General features: G+C 35.9%; 1 pseudogene; it reads left to right on the plus strand.

Annotated features, from left to right (window-relative positions):
- Positions 1-7,879: 7,879 nt before the first annotated feature.
- On the plus strand, positions 7,880-7,991 carry LOC127485384 (U2 spliceosomal RNA; annotated as a pseudogene).
- The last annotated feature ends 7,590 nt before the right edge of the window (positions 7,992-15,581 follow it).

Here is a 15,581-nt window from a genome sequence, read left to right on the forward strand (position 1 = left end):
ACTAGACCAGAAAAATATTTAAATCTACTGGGTTTAGCAGATGTCAATCATATGCTCCTAGAAAGAGCTGCACACTCATAGAAAGCTTTCACAAGTGTCTACTGAAGTAAAAACTACAAGAGTGAAGAAAGCACTATTAAATGTATCTCATTTAATAGAAAATGTTTTAAAGACAGCTTAAAATATTGATTTTATATTCATCCCAGAAGAACATTAAAATTCACCAAAGCTCCTTAACCTGGGCTACAACATACTTCTTTTTCCAAGCCTAAAAGGCCTTGAAGTAGCACTATAGTATGAGGATTATTTAATACTGCATGGTAATAGAGAAATCCTACCTGAGAAAGCAAGAGTGTAATTGGAAACATGCTAAAAGAGCATGGACATTTCCAGGCACTGTTAACTTCTTCCCATGAAATCAATAAATTTAAACCACATACTAAGATTGACAACAGTTCAAGAAAATCATTCTGACCAAGATATTTGATTATATTAACTGTTGCCAGCTTTCTATATGGATAGTTAATCAACAGAAATCTGAAAGTATTCTTTACTCTAAGAAATTTACCTTTTAAAAGACGGAATGTGTTGTAATTCTCCTGAAAGCTTTTTTTTTGGAAGTTTTCTATATTTTACTGCAAAAAAAAGTAAATTCTGCAAATAAAAATAATCCAAAATCAATCTTATAAAACATGGTTGGTGTACACACATTAATGAATTTACATAGTTGATAAGAATTTTAAAAAAAGAATTTGATTGATTTATTTGAGAGGCAGCGTTACAGACAGAGAGAGGGAGAGACAAAGAGAGAGGTCTTCCTCTGGTTTACTCCCTAAATGGCCACAAGAGCTGGAACTGAGCTGATCTGAGGCCAGGAGCCAGGAGCTGCTTACAGATCTCCCAAGTGGGTACAGCATTCTCTGCTGCTTTCCCAGGCCATTGCCAGGGAGCTGGATCTAAAGTGGAGCAGCTGGGGATCAATCCAGTGCCCATATGGGATGCCAGCACTGCAGGTGATAGCTTAACCCAGTAGACCACAGAGCTGGACCCAGGGAAATGTTCTTTTATCTCAGAAGGTGCAGCAGTTTCTGCAAGTGAAGTCACACCTGGGGGCAGCAGTTCAAGGATCCGATAATCAGAACACTCACTTCTCTGGGTAAGATTCCAGAAGGTTCAGAATCCTTTGCCACTTTATAAACTTGACATTCTCTGAGCCTTTTTATGTGTCACATGTGAAGTACCATTCTGACAGTCACACAATGAGTCATTTTTGACCTGGACAAAGGGTAATTCCCATTAAAATAAATAGGAATCATTGTTAATATATCACAAAGCTCTTTGTCTCTCAAGAAATTTTATGCAGCAGTGTTGGGAGAAAATAAAAATAAGAAACTTAATACTTTCCCCATATCTGTTTGTATCTTCCTCTGAAATTTCAAAACATCTTATGTTGCCTCTGCCTGATTCTGCTTTCTTTCCAGACAACTAGCATTATCAGGAATTATGTAGACAAGGCACAAATTAATGAAAAAAAAATCTACCCACAAAATCTAAAACCTAGTTAACTTACAAACTAATTTTCTCCATTTGTTATTTACTATGAAACAAATGTGCAATATTGTCACTAATAATCACAACTATTTGGAATTTAGATATTCTTATTTCTGTTTGGTGAGCACCCTTTTTTCTATTTGGTCTGAAGTGTTTGGTAATATCCCCAAAAACTCCATAGTTATTTAGTTACAAAATTACAAGATCTATCAAAAATATACAAAAGTCATTTAGCTACAAAGTCTACAAACTTTACCTAAAATTGTATAAAATTATTTCACCACAAAGTCTACCAAATCTATAAAAATTCTACCAATGTTGATGCTTTAACACACCATCTCTTCTTGGGTCGTTCTCATCTTACTAGAGGCAAAGGTATTTTTTGCTTGAGAGCTTCAAGAAAGGGCTGAATTCTCACAGGCAGATGCTCAAAAAGGTACCAGTGGCGCTTTCTCCAGGAAACTCAGAACAGAAAAATAGACTCAAAGGCTCCAAAATGAAAACAGTGTATGTAGATAAGAACATCACTTTCCACATCAAAGCACTCATCTCAACATCTAGAAAAATTCCCACCCAGTGAAGTCTAGGACTTTCAAGAATAATGATTTGGGAATGAAACTGGCATGGATTACTCCTGTCTTGAGCTGATGATCCAGAAACCATGCTAGGAACATAAATCAGTCCTCTGCTTTCTTTTGACTGATTCCTGGCAGACACCCAGGGCCCACTCCTTGCCTGCTCCTATTTCAACCTAGGAGTAATGGCAGCCTGAGGGGAAGCAGGGCAGGTGAGTGGCCAGGTGTGTGAATGCCCTGGGATATTCCACAAGGCGGTAGCAGGTCTTCCCACACTGGTTGCTCCTTAGATCACTGCAGAGCACAAGAGGGAGTGGGCCAAGGTCACATCGCTGGCTCATCTCTGAGGTGCAGACATTGCTCTTGGAAAGCATCCTACTGCTTGAGAAGAGTCAGCACTCTGATCCGCCATTCTTCTATGGGAGACTTCTCTCTTTCTCCTCAACATATGGGGCAGATCAATGCCCAATCCTCTCTTCCTGTCACCCAATTTTGAATGTAATCCAAGCAGAAAATATGTGCACAATAGAGAAAAATCAGACTGGAGAAAAATTCCAAGCAAATGGAACAGTTAGCCTTCACTTGCAGGCTTTGAGCCATGGTTCCTAAAGATTACTCCTTGGCAATGAACTGGGCAGAAATGACCCTTTATCAGTTTCTAGTCATGATCAATATCCCTCAGTGCACAACCTGCTCTTCAGTAATCAAGATATGTCTTGTCAGAAGTCTTCCAGGTAAGTGTTTTCTGCTCTGACTTCTCTGTGTGGAAGCTGAGCCCAGGTGGGTCTTTTCATTGGGACCTCCATAAAGTTCGGTGTCCACCACAATCAGTATTTCTTTGTTGACCACCCTGATTTGAAGACTGGCAGCGGAGGTCTTAAAGGCTGGATGTCTTTGCCCTCACCTGCCAGGGTCTGGGTTCCCCTATGAAGTCTGAAAGCTTTAATCAGATTTCTTGAGCATACACTGCTATCATGGACAGAAACATAGAGATGGAGCAGTGCAGTAGAGCATAGTTTAGTATAGTCAACGTAATTCAGTTTACTTATAGAGCACTTATATAAAACAATTTCCATCCAATCAATGGGTATGTCTACAAAGTTCAATACCTGAAAAGGGTTCCTACAGGAAAGAGAACTTGTTTATCTAAAATGACGGATGACTGCAGGATTTTTGAAATTTCAAATCACTTAGTTGTTGTGATAAAGCTAAAATTTAAATGTCAATTGTCTTTAAAGGGGTCCCTTTATTTTCAGGGTATCTTTATTGGAGGTAGAGTTTTTAAGTAATTAGTTTTCTCTTGGCTTTAGCTCATCGTGAGTAAATCTTAACTTTTTTTACATGGATGCACATCATTCCAATTGCACCATGTTCTCTCATTCTTTAGAAACAGCCATTCATTTGATTTCCATATTCATTATCATAATCTTTTATATATTTATTATAATACAATTTCCACAAATTCTATGGTGTTTTATAGAATGCCTTTAAACCTTTGTTATATTTTATGTACAATCTTGCAGCAACTTTTTAATTCAACATTATATCTGTATGTCCATTCATTTACAATGCTGTGTAATAGTCTATTGTATTAATTTCCATAATTTATTTTCTCATTTGTTGTTTGATACAGAGGCTGCTTCCAGTTTTGTTGAGCAAAATCTGGAATTTGAAATTGTTCAAAATCTGAAGCTTTTTAATATCTATATCACACCACAAGTGGAAAATACCACTTTGGATCTCATGTGACAAGTCACAGTTAAAATGCAGGCACACCAAGAGTATTTTACAACATTGCCTTCCAGCTATGTAAAGGTATATATGAAACATAAATAAAGTCTGTGTTTAGACTGAGTCCCATCCCCAAGATATTCCATTATGTGTACACAAATATTCTAAAATTCAAAACAGCATGAAATCTGAAACACTTCAGGTACCAAGCATTTTAGATACTCTATATCTATCAGTATTATAAACAATACTGCAGTTAACATTCCTGCATAAGACTTTTAATATAAAAGCCAAAATTTCTTTAGGTTATTCTAGCCGGTGAGAGTATGTGCATATTTTCAACTTTACTAAACAGTAACAAACTGCCTTTCAATGTGGTAAAAACCACCTGTACCATCTTCCTAGCATTGAATAGGCATGCCTATTCCTCCACATGCTGATCAGCAGTTGGTGGGGCAAGAATGGGTTTTCCTTTTTCTTCCCTATTCAATTACATCACACATATTTGAAATGATGCTCCAGTGTTTAATAAATTCCCTTGATCATTAGTAACCTTGGATCTCTTTACTTTCTTTTCTACTGGGGTTTGTGATTGATAATGAGATTCATCAGTACTTTAAAAATTAACTTTTGGGTTTTTACAGCTGCTCTTTGTATCCCACACTTTCTCTGCTTCCAGTATTTCTGCTTATGTAAAAGTCTTTGAGCAGTAAAACTCTTAATCTTCACATGTCTAGAAATGTCCCCATTTTAATCGAATTCTTGAGTTGCAGTTAATGCAAGTATAGGATGATAGATGAACAGTTTTTAGACACTTTTAATGACTATCCATTTCCTTTTGACATTTATTTTATTGAAAGGTCTGTTCTATACCTAATTATCATGTTTTTGTAGATAGCCTTCCTTTTCTGTGTGATTTTAAGATTTTCTTTTTTTATCCTTGATATCATTCAATGCCTACTTTTGCATGTCAAGCATTTTTTCTGTTTACCTTAATCTATGCAAGAAATCTCGGAATGTTTATAGATATTCTGCAGCTCCTTTAAATCTGTCTTGTTGAAAATTTATTATCCTTTTTATACCTATAACTTATAGTGAAATTTTTTTCCCTGAGAACCTTAGGCTCTTGAATTCTTCAAAAGACTCCCATTCTCCTCTACTGTTTTATTTTTAGCAAATGTACACCATCATCTCTACTTCAAAAGACACATAAGGTTCTACAGTTTCCTGGAAAACAGTTGTCATCACTGTTGTCTCATACCCACCTTTTCAGAGGAAACTGTCTTTATTAGTAATTTTATTAATTTTATCATTTGCCTTCAAATCTCTCTATAAAATGCTCATATCAATTTTTGATTTTTCAACTGCATTATCAAAAGCATAGCTCAAGGAAATTTGGCCATCTCATCTCCCTTTGCCTTCATAAACACATACTAAAGGGGAACCCCTGTGAGTCACTCCCGTGTAATCCCAGAGCCTCAGTTGCAGGCAATACCTGTGACTTGTAACCAGCCAATGGGATATAGAATAAGGGAAGGATTTCTGCAAGATGTATTAAGTCCCCAAACCAATTGAATGTGCGTTTAGCCAAAGGCCTATGTAGGCTTGATTTAATCAGGTGACAGGCTTTGAAAGGAAGACTAGGGCCCTCCCTGAGGCTGCAGGTGTTCTTCTTATGATCCTGAAGAAGCAGGCCACTGTGAGTTTATTGCCTCAAGGAAATGAACTCTTCCAACCATCTGACAGTTTGGCTGTGGGTCTTTCCTCAAATGACCATGCAGCCCAGCCAACACGTTGATTCAATCCTTGGGAGATCCCAAAGGATAGTGCTAAGCTCTTCCTGGACTCCTAACCAACAAAAACTATGAGAGATACTGATCGTGCATTGCTTGAAATTGTCAACTATCAATAAAAAACTAGTGTCTCTCTCTTTCTCAGCCTCCCAAATAGTTAGAGTTCTGTTTCATACATCCAGGAGTTTGTGTGCCTCGAATGGGCTGTGCAGCTGTGGTAGACCACAGCTATGTCTTCCTGCAGAGGAGCTGCTGGATACTCCTGCTCCTTGATTTTTCAGGTATTTTTTCAGTTGCCTAATTCTCCTCTCAGGGGATTCAGATACGTTTATCAAGTATCCAATCTGTTTCATTGTCCTGGTTCTACTCCAGTCTTTTCTGGCTTGATCTAACTTGATTTAGCTTCTCTCTATTCAAAGTTCTTGGCTGACATGCTGTTCCCTCCCTTCAGGATCATCCTGTAAGTTCTCTGATTTTATTCCTGTGTCTCACATGGTGTTTCCTAAATCACATGGATTCCCCTTTCTTGCTGTCTGCATTTGTTTAGTGAGCTATGTCTTTTAGGAACTTTATGTCTTCCTTCTACCTATTGACTGCATTGCTATTTTGACTTGATACATAATGCAGTTGAAAATAATTTTCCTGGGGCCAGCACTGTGGTGCAGTGGGTTAAAGCCCTGGCCTGAAGCACTGGCATCCCATATGGATGCCGGTTCTAGTCCCAGCTGCTCCTCTTCCAATCCAGCTCTCTGCTATGGCCTGGGAAAGCAGTGGAAGATGGCCCAAGTCCTTGGGCCCCTGCACCCATGTGGGAGAACCAGGAAAAGGCTCCTGGTTCCTGGCTTCGGATCAGTGCAGCTCCGGCCACTGCGGCCATCTGGGGAGTGAACCAGCGGATGGAAGACCTCTCTCTCTGTCTCTATCTCTCTACCTCTCTCTGTAACTCTGTCTTTCAAATAAATAAAAATAAATCTGAAGAAAAAAGAAAGAAAGAAAATAATTTTCCTACAGAATGTTGACATCATTCTCCATATACCTTATTTTGCTACAGGAAAGAATAAAGCTGTTCTATTCCATACTCCTCTGTCATAGCCTATATTTTTTCTTTCTTGGAAACTTAATCTATATGGTTTAAAATTTCAAATTGATAAACCTTGGATAGTTTATACTACAATGATTTGATTTTGCTTTTGAATACACTTATACCTATTTTTGGTTGTTTTATTTTTGTATTTTATCTATCATTGCTATATACTATATAGGAAATAGGGTATGTCAAAGCATGAACTCACAGCATTATTAAATAATAAACTTTAGAATATAAAAACATAAAAAGCTTTAAATTAAATAATACATATTAAGAGTTTCAAAATATAGTTTTATTAAGAAAATTACACTGGATCCAATAAATTATAGCATTAAACTTTAAAATCTGAATTTACACAAAATACTTTCTCACTATACCAAAAACCTCTACTTGTACCCTATTGAAATACATCATTATTCAGATTTTCAATTTCTCTAAATCTGAGTGAGGAAATTGGACTATCTATTGTTAAACTTATCATCAGATGAGTTAAAAGGTACTTAATAGAATTTTTCAGCTTTAAGAGGCTCAATTAAAATAAAAATGTCTCTTGGATCCACAGATAGAGAAAGCGTTTTAATCTTCATGAAAGTGCTGAGAATGGAACAATTCAGGAAAAGCAATAAAAATTTAAATCATGGTCTATATTTATCAAAGAGAAATTAATAATTCAATGACTTTAGTGAAGAGAATTTTTGAAAAATATCTCAGAATATTATGGTTTATTCTTTCATTTTGTTTCTGGGATGCTAAGTACTTGGTGGTAAGAGTCAAAATTCACACTTAAGACAAATAAAAACTGCCAAAATATGGATGTTTAATATTCACCTTTCCTCTAAAATGAAGAATTAAATAAAACATTGAAAAGTAATTTACTCCTAGTAATGAGCAAGTATTGATTTGTTTATGAAGTAAGGATGTTTCCAAAATGATCAGCAAAAATATTATAGGAACTTTCTATTATTAATTTGTGTATTTTTAAGATGACTTTTTTAAGATTTATTTATCTATTTGAAAAACAAAGTTACAGAGGTAGAGACAGAGGCGGGGGGCAGTCTTCCAACTGCTGGTTCACTCCCCAAATGACCACAACAGCTGGAATAGCTGGAGCTAAGCCAACCTGAAGTCAGAAGCCAAGAGCTATCGCTTCTCGGCCTTTTGGCTAAGATCAAGTGTAGTATCTGTTCTTATCAGAAGCCACGAGCTTCTTCCTGGTCTCCCACGTGGGTACAGGGGCTTGGGCGGGGATCAGGAGCTGGAGCTGGGAGCAGGCTCAGCAGGGAGCTGAATTGGAAGTGGAGCAGCAGAGACCCATATGGACTACCCGCACCCCAGGCCAGAGCTTTAACCCACTATACCACAGCACCAGCCCCTAATTTGTGTTTTTTAAGTAGTTGAAATAAAAATACCTGCAAGACCATGATACTGAGTGGAAAAATTAAAGAAATAAAGATAAACTGTTGATAAAATTTAAAACTAACTTTGCTTTTGAGACTTTAATAAATCTGACTCAGAATGACTTTGCTTCAACTATCATGATTTGCTTTTATTTCTGTATCCATGTATCATCCAATTCTGCAGTTCTTGCTAAAAACTAATATAAATCATTTTGTATGTGAAGTAGCAATGAAAGTAATATGTATCATTAAATTTTTATTATTTGGGGACAAGCTGTTTTCAAACATTTTCTTTTACTCTGTATCACAAACCTCTGTGGTTTAAGGAAAAGGAAACAGTGTCAGGCAAGTTAACTGTTGTCAAAACTCTATCCTTTTGCAAAAAGTTAGCTCAGGCTCTGCTGTATTCTTGCCAACTAGGATCTTTTTACTTCTAATTTGTTGAACTCCTTATTTAGTGGCGTGTTAAGGCTTTGACTGTAGAGTAAATTAAACACATGATCTCAAAAATTAAAAAAAAAAAGTTAAGTCAGCTCCTCTGAACCCTCTACTTGACCAGGCCCAACCCTGGGCTTCCCTCTTTGTCTGCCTTGAATCCTGTCTGAGCAAGATTTCTACTACGGCCACTGATGGAAAATCCCCCCGTCTTGATATATTATCACCCTGTCCTGCCTTCAGCAATAATTCCATCAAGTCTGTTTAGCAATAAACCTCTTATCCTGCATTTTCCCTTTTAGTAATTTTTCATCCATTGACCACCACCTGTTTCTTAGTTATAAATCTCCACTTGTCCTTGTTTGAGTCAAATTGAGTTCAATCTCCTTTCCCCATTGTAAGACTACACAGCAACGGCCCCTAAACCAACAGAGTTCTTGAATAAACTCGGCCTTCCCATCTTTAACAAGTGTCGTGAATAATGTTTTCTTTACCGGTTCACTGCCCAGAGCTGTACAAGTGGTGTTAGATGAGAACACAACCTACTCCTACCAGCAAAGCTCCTGTCTTCTACTTCACACACCTCAGCTTTTTCTCGAATGTCCTCATAGACTAATTCCAAGGAATATGTGATCAACACTACTAACAAGTGATAACAAGAGTAATCGCTTCATAGTTTTCATATAGTACTCAAAATTATGAAAACTGGCATATAAATCTCAAGTCCACACCCTCTCCTTCCGTACTTTGGAGCTCAAGAGTCAGCAAGTGTTTCATTCAGTCATCAAGTAAAATGGAGATACCACAGGTTTTTGTTCTTTCACAGTTTCTGGAAACTTGTAGGTATAATTTTCTGTTATGGGGGAGAGAACCTAAGTGTTATTATGTTTTTGATTTTGCTGAACCTTTGCATCTGCACCTAAAAATCAAGTTTAGAGCCTGTTGGTTTGCCTCCTCCATCCCTAGTCTGGTTGCTATGCAACACATACCCCAGAATTCTAGTCTCCACTTTATTCTCCCCACTTCATTTTCAGAAGTCAGAATGATTTTAACTTAGAAAGTGCTTGATTTCCTATTTATATGAAAATTTCAGGTAGAGTTGTTTACTTTTTGTATGCTAGTAATTGTCGCATCCTGGAAAGCTAAATGAAACGGGAACCCTGGTGGCACAGAAGTCTGTTTATTTCTTATCATATGATAATTAACAGTTGCAAAAAAAAAAAGTTACATCAAAAATTCAGTATCTATTAATCTAGAAAAAAATAAAGAAAAAAAGTTTTCTCTTTTAGGCATCAAAGTGAGATGATGCTTTTTCTTACCAGTTTAGTAACATGAGTGTGAACCATGCCGCATAAAGCAGATGGTTTTGTGTCTTCTTTCCCCTTGCAAAGCAATTACGGAGCAGGAAACGAGCAGTACTTCAGGCTATGCTAATCTGGTTCTGCAAATTCCTTCAGCTTCATTTCAAAGTTCAACAACTCTTAGAATCAGAACATTTTCACTCATAAGAAATTTAGCTTCACTTCTTACAAGGTTCTTACTGGAAGAAAAAAATATGCTCATTACCTTTGGTAGAGCTGCTTCTTATTTGAAAAAAAATATATATATTGTTAATTTCATTTTATTGTTATCTTCTTTAAACGGAAGGTGTTCCAAATCATCTACTCTTTTATCTTATTTTTCTATAAAACCTAGAACATAATTCAGTAGCTCTGAATGTAGAAATGTATTCTAAAGTATGATGATATGTTAGTATGACCCCCAAAATGTCCCCATCCCACTTGCCCTTCTACCTAACTTTGAAGCTCCTGTCACTGAAGAGTGCCATCTAAGTCCCTTCCACTTGTTTCTAGGAAGACTGACAGCTTTAATCAATCTGGCATAGAGGAAGTTGACTCTCTGTGACTTCTAAGACTGAATCACACAATCTTATGCAGTTTCTGTCTTTTCCCTGGAATGAATACTCATAGGTAAACCCTGAGTTACATATATAAAGTATGACTGCCTAGAGCTGCCATGCTGTGAGGAAGCCAAGATTCAGAGAGAGGACACATACCTGCTTTCAGACCCTAAGCACCCAGTCTTCCCAAACCAGAATCTACACAAATCAGTGAAAGAACCTTCAGATGAATCTAGCCCCAGCCTTGAAGACAGCGGGCAGCTGAGAGCGGAAACAAGCCTCCTCTCCTGTATCCTATCCAAATTCCTGATGCACAGAATCTGTGAACATAATCAAATGGTCATTCTACATACTTTTCCATACTTCTCCTTCAAAGTGCCACAGGCTTAGAGAAATGTACGCAGCTGGAAATTATCTTTAAAATTTTCAGAGCAAACTTGTATCTTCAACTATTTATGAATCATTATCAATAGAGTAATCAATAAAACCCTAACATATTCCAAGTTCCTGTCTAAAAATGGACTTTTCTCCACTCACAAAAAAGCCTAGAATACCATATCTGTATAGAGATTGGATGATGCCTGGCATAGGTTAAATTCAAAGTCAGGAATTCTTGTTTGTAGAATACATATTTATCAATGCAGAGATATTTCTTTAATCAAAAGATTCTCTAAATTTTATTTTGTAATTGTAGCTCATAGAAGGAATTATCAATTTAATTATTAATTTAGATTACCAATTAAATATGTATTTTATTCATCTTAATCATCTCAATAGTTTGAGAAACAGGTAGTTTATGAATTTGCAGCAATAAAAATGTCAACAAATGTTTTGGTTTCTGTACTGGCTACATTTTTTGTTTAAGTGTATCTTTAATTTACCAAGATAAATATAAAGTTCACAGTAAAGTAAACTATTAAGGAATCTATAAAAACATAAATAAGAAAATTAAGATAATTATTCTATATAGTGGGTTTGTAATTGTCTTTGCTAAACCTACTTGTCAAAAATATTTGCAAGAAGGAAAAAATTTATAATGTGCTTGGGAGAATTTATTGCTAACTGTTCCAAGTCACCACACATTGTATACATTAATGTATAAAATAATGATGGCTTATTTGTAACAGTGGTAATGTTATATTATTGTGAATTTGTGATAAATAGCCAAAGCAATGCTCCTGTTAATAATATATGCATATAGATAGAAAATGCATTTTCAGATGGACATCTCTTAATTTTGGCCAATAAAACATTTACTTTTTTTTTACTTTTATTAAAAATTTTATTGAAAACTTTTACTGAAATTTTATTTAAAATGTATCACTATAAAAATAATTTATTAAAGGCATTAAAAAATTACCAAGAATTCTAATATATTTAAAAAATACCTGCTGTAATGTTTTGCATCTTTCTTTATAGTCCTTAGTCCTTACATAGGAATAGGTATTTTAGTATAATTATACAGCTAGATTTATGCATACCATAATTGTATATATTTAATAAATGAAATGTGAAGCATGATCTTTTCAACAAATATTATAACATTTTTTTATACAGCACATGAATCTATTTGGTATATAATGGAAGTCTAATTGTCAGATACAGATATTTTGTGGGTTTTGAAGTATAATTTCAAATTGTTTGACAGAAAATTTTCGAAGTATATGATTAAAGTATGGTCTTTACTTACTGACCGTAAAGTTTGCATTGCTTCAGAATTTTTTTAATTTCATCCAATAGGGAAATCACTTGATTGCTTTATGTCTTAAACATTATGATAGGCATTTTAGTATTTAGAAAATTGACTTAGAATGTCAGAAAAAAAGTGATAATCTCCAAAAAAATCAGATTGAAGAATGTTACATACTCTTATCTCAACAATCCAGTGTTTTTTCATGTATTCACAGTGTTGTGCAACCATTGCCACAATTTTACAATCATTTCATCACCCCAGCAAGAAACTTTCTACTTTTTTATCTTTATGAATTTGCCTAAAATAGAGCAGTGTTTAAAGCATTAGCAGTGTTTAAAGGTTTCCATTTCTTGGCATTTTTGCCAACATATATGCATTTTTGAATACAGCCATCCTAGTGGATGTGATGTCATTGTGGTTTTGATTTAATTTGTCTAATGCCTGATGACATTGGACAGCTTTTCACATACTGATTGGCTATTTCTACATCTTTTTGGAGAAATGCCTATTCAGATCTTTTGCCTACGCTTTAACTGAGTTACTTGGGTTTTTTATTTGTAGTTTTAAAAAGTTATATAATTTCAGTGGGTTCAGGGAAAATATTAGAAGGAAGTTTTCATATGGGGCAACCACAATCAGTGTGAGAGCTATATATTCTTTCTACAAAGTAGCTAAAATGATGAAGAGGTGAACAACATCTCAACTAGGGAAACATACAGGATGGTGGAGATAAGGGGGAAGGTGCTTAGGTAAAGTGTAAAACATCTAAAAATTCATCCTAAAACACTTACTGTCTAATTAGTGAAATCATATGTTAAAGTCATATAATTCCCTTTCACTAGATGTGTTTATAAAGAATTTGGAGTTAACCAAAGAGTTTTGTAATGAAAATTTATAAGTATATAATATCAAGAAGACAACATTTACAAACAAATCTCTTGTGATAGGGTGGGTAAGAAAATTGCAGTATCATCTTCTAGTCTTTAGAGAATGAACTTATATATATATATCTGTGGGCAAGACTGGAAGTTATTTTGAATACTTAGATTAAATGAGGAGATTAATTAAGAAACTAACTTAAAAATAGTGATTTGATGAAGAATTGATTTTTGTGATAGGAGAAATAAAAACAAAACTTTAGAAAAAAACTAAAAAGAAACCTATAATACAAATATGAAGCAAATCAAATTAAACATGACTTAGTGAGCTATAAGGCTACAATTTATTACAGTTCAAGATTCTCCTTTGAACTACACAGGTTTTGTGACTTGTAATTATAGTTTTTTTCTCTGAATCCAATCACAATATGAGGTTCTAATTGTGACTGATATTTACATAATTATATTGCTGTTCATTATTTATCAAATTTTAGATTAACTCTGAAGGCAAATCCTGGGAGGATTAATTACCATAATAGAACAGCATGTAAGAGTTATAAACTCTGATAGCAAAATAATGATATAGCTGAGAAAAATTGGCAGAGGAGAAAACTGGAGAGAAATATAGGGAACTTATTTCCTTGTTTTGCATAATGTGTAGTCAAGAATTATGGCTCAAAGTTGACTAGATAATACATCAGTTAGTAATATATTCAACTACATGTAACAGGAAAATAGGAGTAAGAGTAATAAGAATACATGAGTATTCCTGCCTCAAACCTGGGCTGGTGCATTTTGCAAATAACTTAGTGAAGATCTGATAATCTTCTTTCTTTTCTTCCAGGGCCACAAAATGACTACTGCCACTCCCAGTGTCCTATTCATATTCCAGACAGAGGAAAGGAGAAGAAAGGCGCCATTCCAGGTATGGATTGAGCAAGTCATATATAACATCTGGCATAATGAAAAGAATGAGTTTTAGTGCACAATTTGCAGCCTCAAAATAATACTACTAACAAAAATGTAAAGGTGATGGGATAGCTAAACTGCTCTCAGAAGATTCATTATTTATAGCAGTTAGTCCAAAAAAATGGCTAGGTTGATATAGTAAGAACTGAAGATGCAGACTGGTATTGTGGCACAGCAGGTTAAGCAGCTGCCTGCAGCGCCAGCAAACCATATGTACACCAATTCTTCACCTGGCAGCTCCAACTTATAATCCAGCTCTCTGCTAATGCACCTGGGAAAGCAGCAGCAGATGGCCCAGGTATTTGGGCCTCTGTGACCCACACAGGAGATATGATCCCTGGCTTCAGTCTGATCAGCCTGGCTGGTGTGGCCATTCTGGGAGTGAATCAGTAATGGAAGATATCTCTCTTCTCTCTCTCATTCTCCTTCTCTCTGTCACTCTACCTTTCAAATAAATCAAATAAAATTTTTAAAAGATTTATTTATTTAACATATTTATTTATTTAAGCTTTTTAAAATTTTATTTGATTTACTTGAAAGGCAGAATGACAGAGAGAGGCAGAGACAGAGGTCTTCTATCAGTTGATTCACTCCCCAAAAGGCTGTGACATCCCAGATAGGGCCAGGTAGAAGCCAGGAGGCTGGAACTCCATCCAGGGCTCCCAAATGGGTGGCAGGGACCCAGGTACATGGGCCTTCTCAGGCATATTAGCAGGGAGCTGGAATGGAAGCAGATCAGCCAGAGCTGAAACTGGCACTGCAGTATGGGATCAGGCATCATAGGAAGTGGCTTAATCCACTGCACCACAACACCAGCCCATAAATATTTTCCCAAATAAATCTTTTATTTAAATTTATTTAAATGTCATAAGTAAAAATTTAGGAATATAGTGATTCTTCCCACCAAACCCCTCCCAACCCTACCCCCACCCCACCTCCTCCTCCATCTCCAATTCCCAGTCCCATTCTCCATTAAGATTCATTTTCAATTAACTTTATAGACAGAAGATCAACTCTATCCTAAGTACAGATGTCCACAATGTGTACACACACACACAAAAAAAAACTGAGAATAAGTTTTATAGTTAATTCTCATAATGCAACTCATTGAGGACAGAAGTCCTGCATGGGAAGTGCATAGTGACTCCTGTTGTTAATTTAACAATTAATACTCTTATGTATAACATCAGTGTTCACCCAAGGCTCTTGACATGAACTGCCAAGGCTATGGAAGCCCTTTAAATCCACAATCTCCATCAGTATTTAGACAAGACCATGAGCAAAGTGCAAGTTCTTTCCTCCTGTCAGAGAAAAGTACATTCTTCTTTGATGGCCACTTCTTTCCACTGGGGTCTCACTCACAGAGATCCTTCATGTAGAACATTTTCTTGCCACGGTATCTTGACTTTCCATGCCTGAAATGCTCTCATGGGTTTTTCAGCCACATCAAAATGTCATAGGGGCTGATCCTGAGATCAGAGTGCTATTTATGTCATTCTATGAGTCTGCTGTATGGACTGCATCCTATGTTGGAACTTTCTCTCCTTTTAATTCTATCTGTTATTGTTATCA

The sequence above is a fragment of the Oryctolagus cuniculus genome, chromosome 1, assembly GCF_051225735.1.
Source record: "Oryctolagus cuniculus isolate XC-2025 breed Fujian yellow rabbit chromosome 1, ASM5122573v1, whole genome shotgun sequence".
In the NCBI taxonomy this organism is placed as follows: Eukaryota; Metazoa; Chordata; class Mammalia; order Lagomorpha; family Leporidae; genus Oryctolagus; species Oryctolagus cuniculus.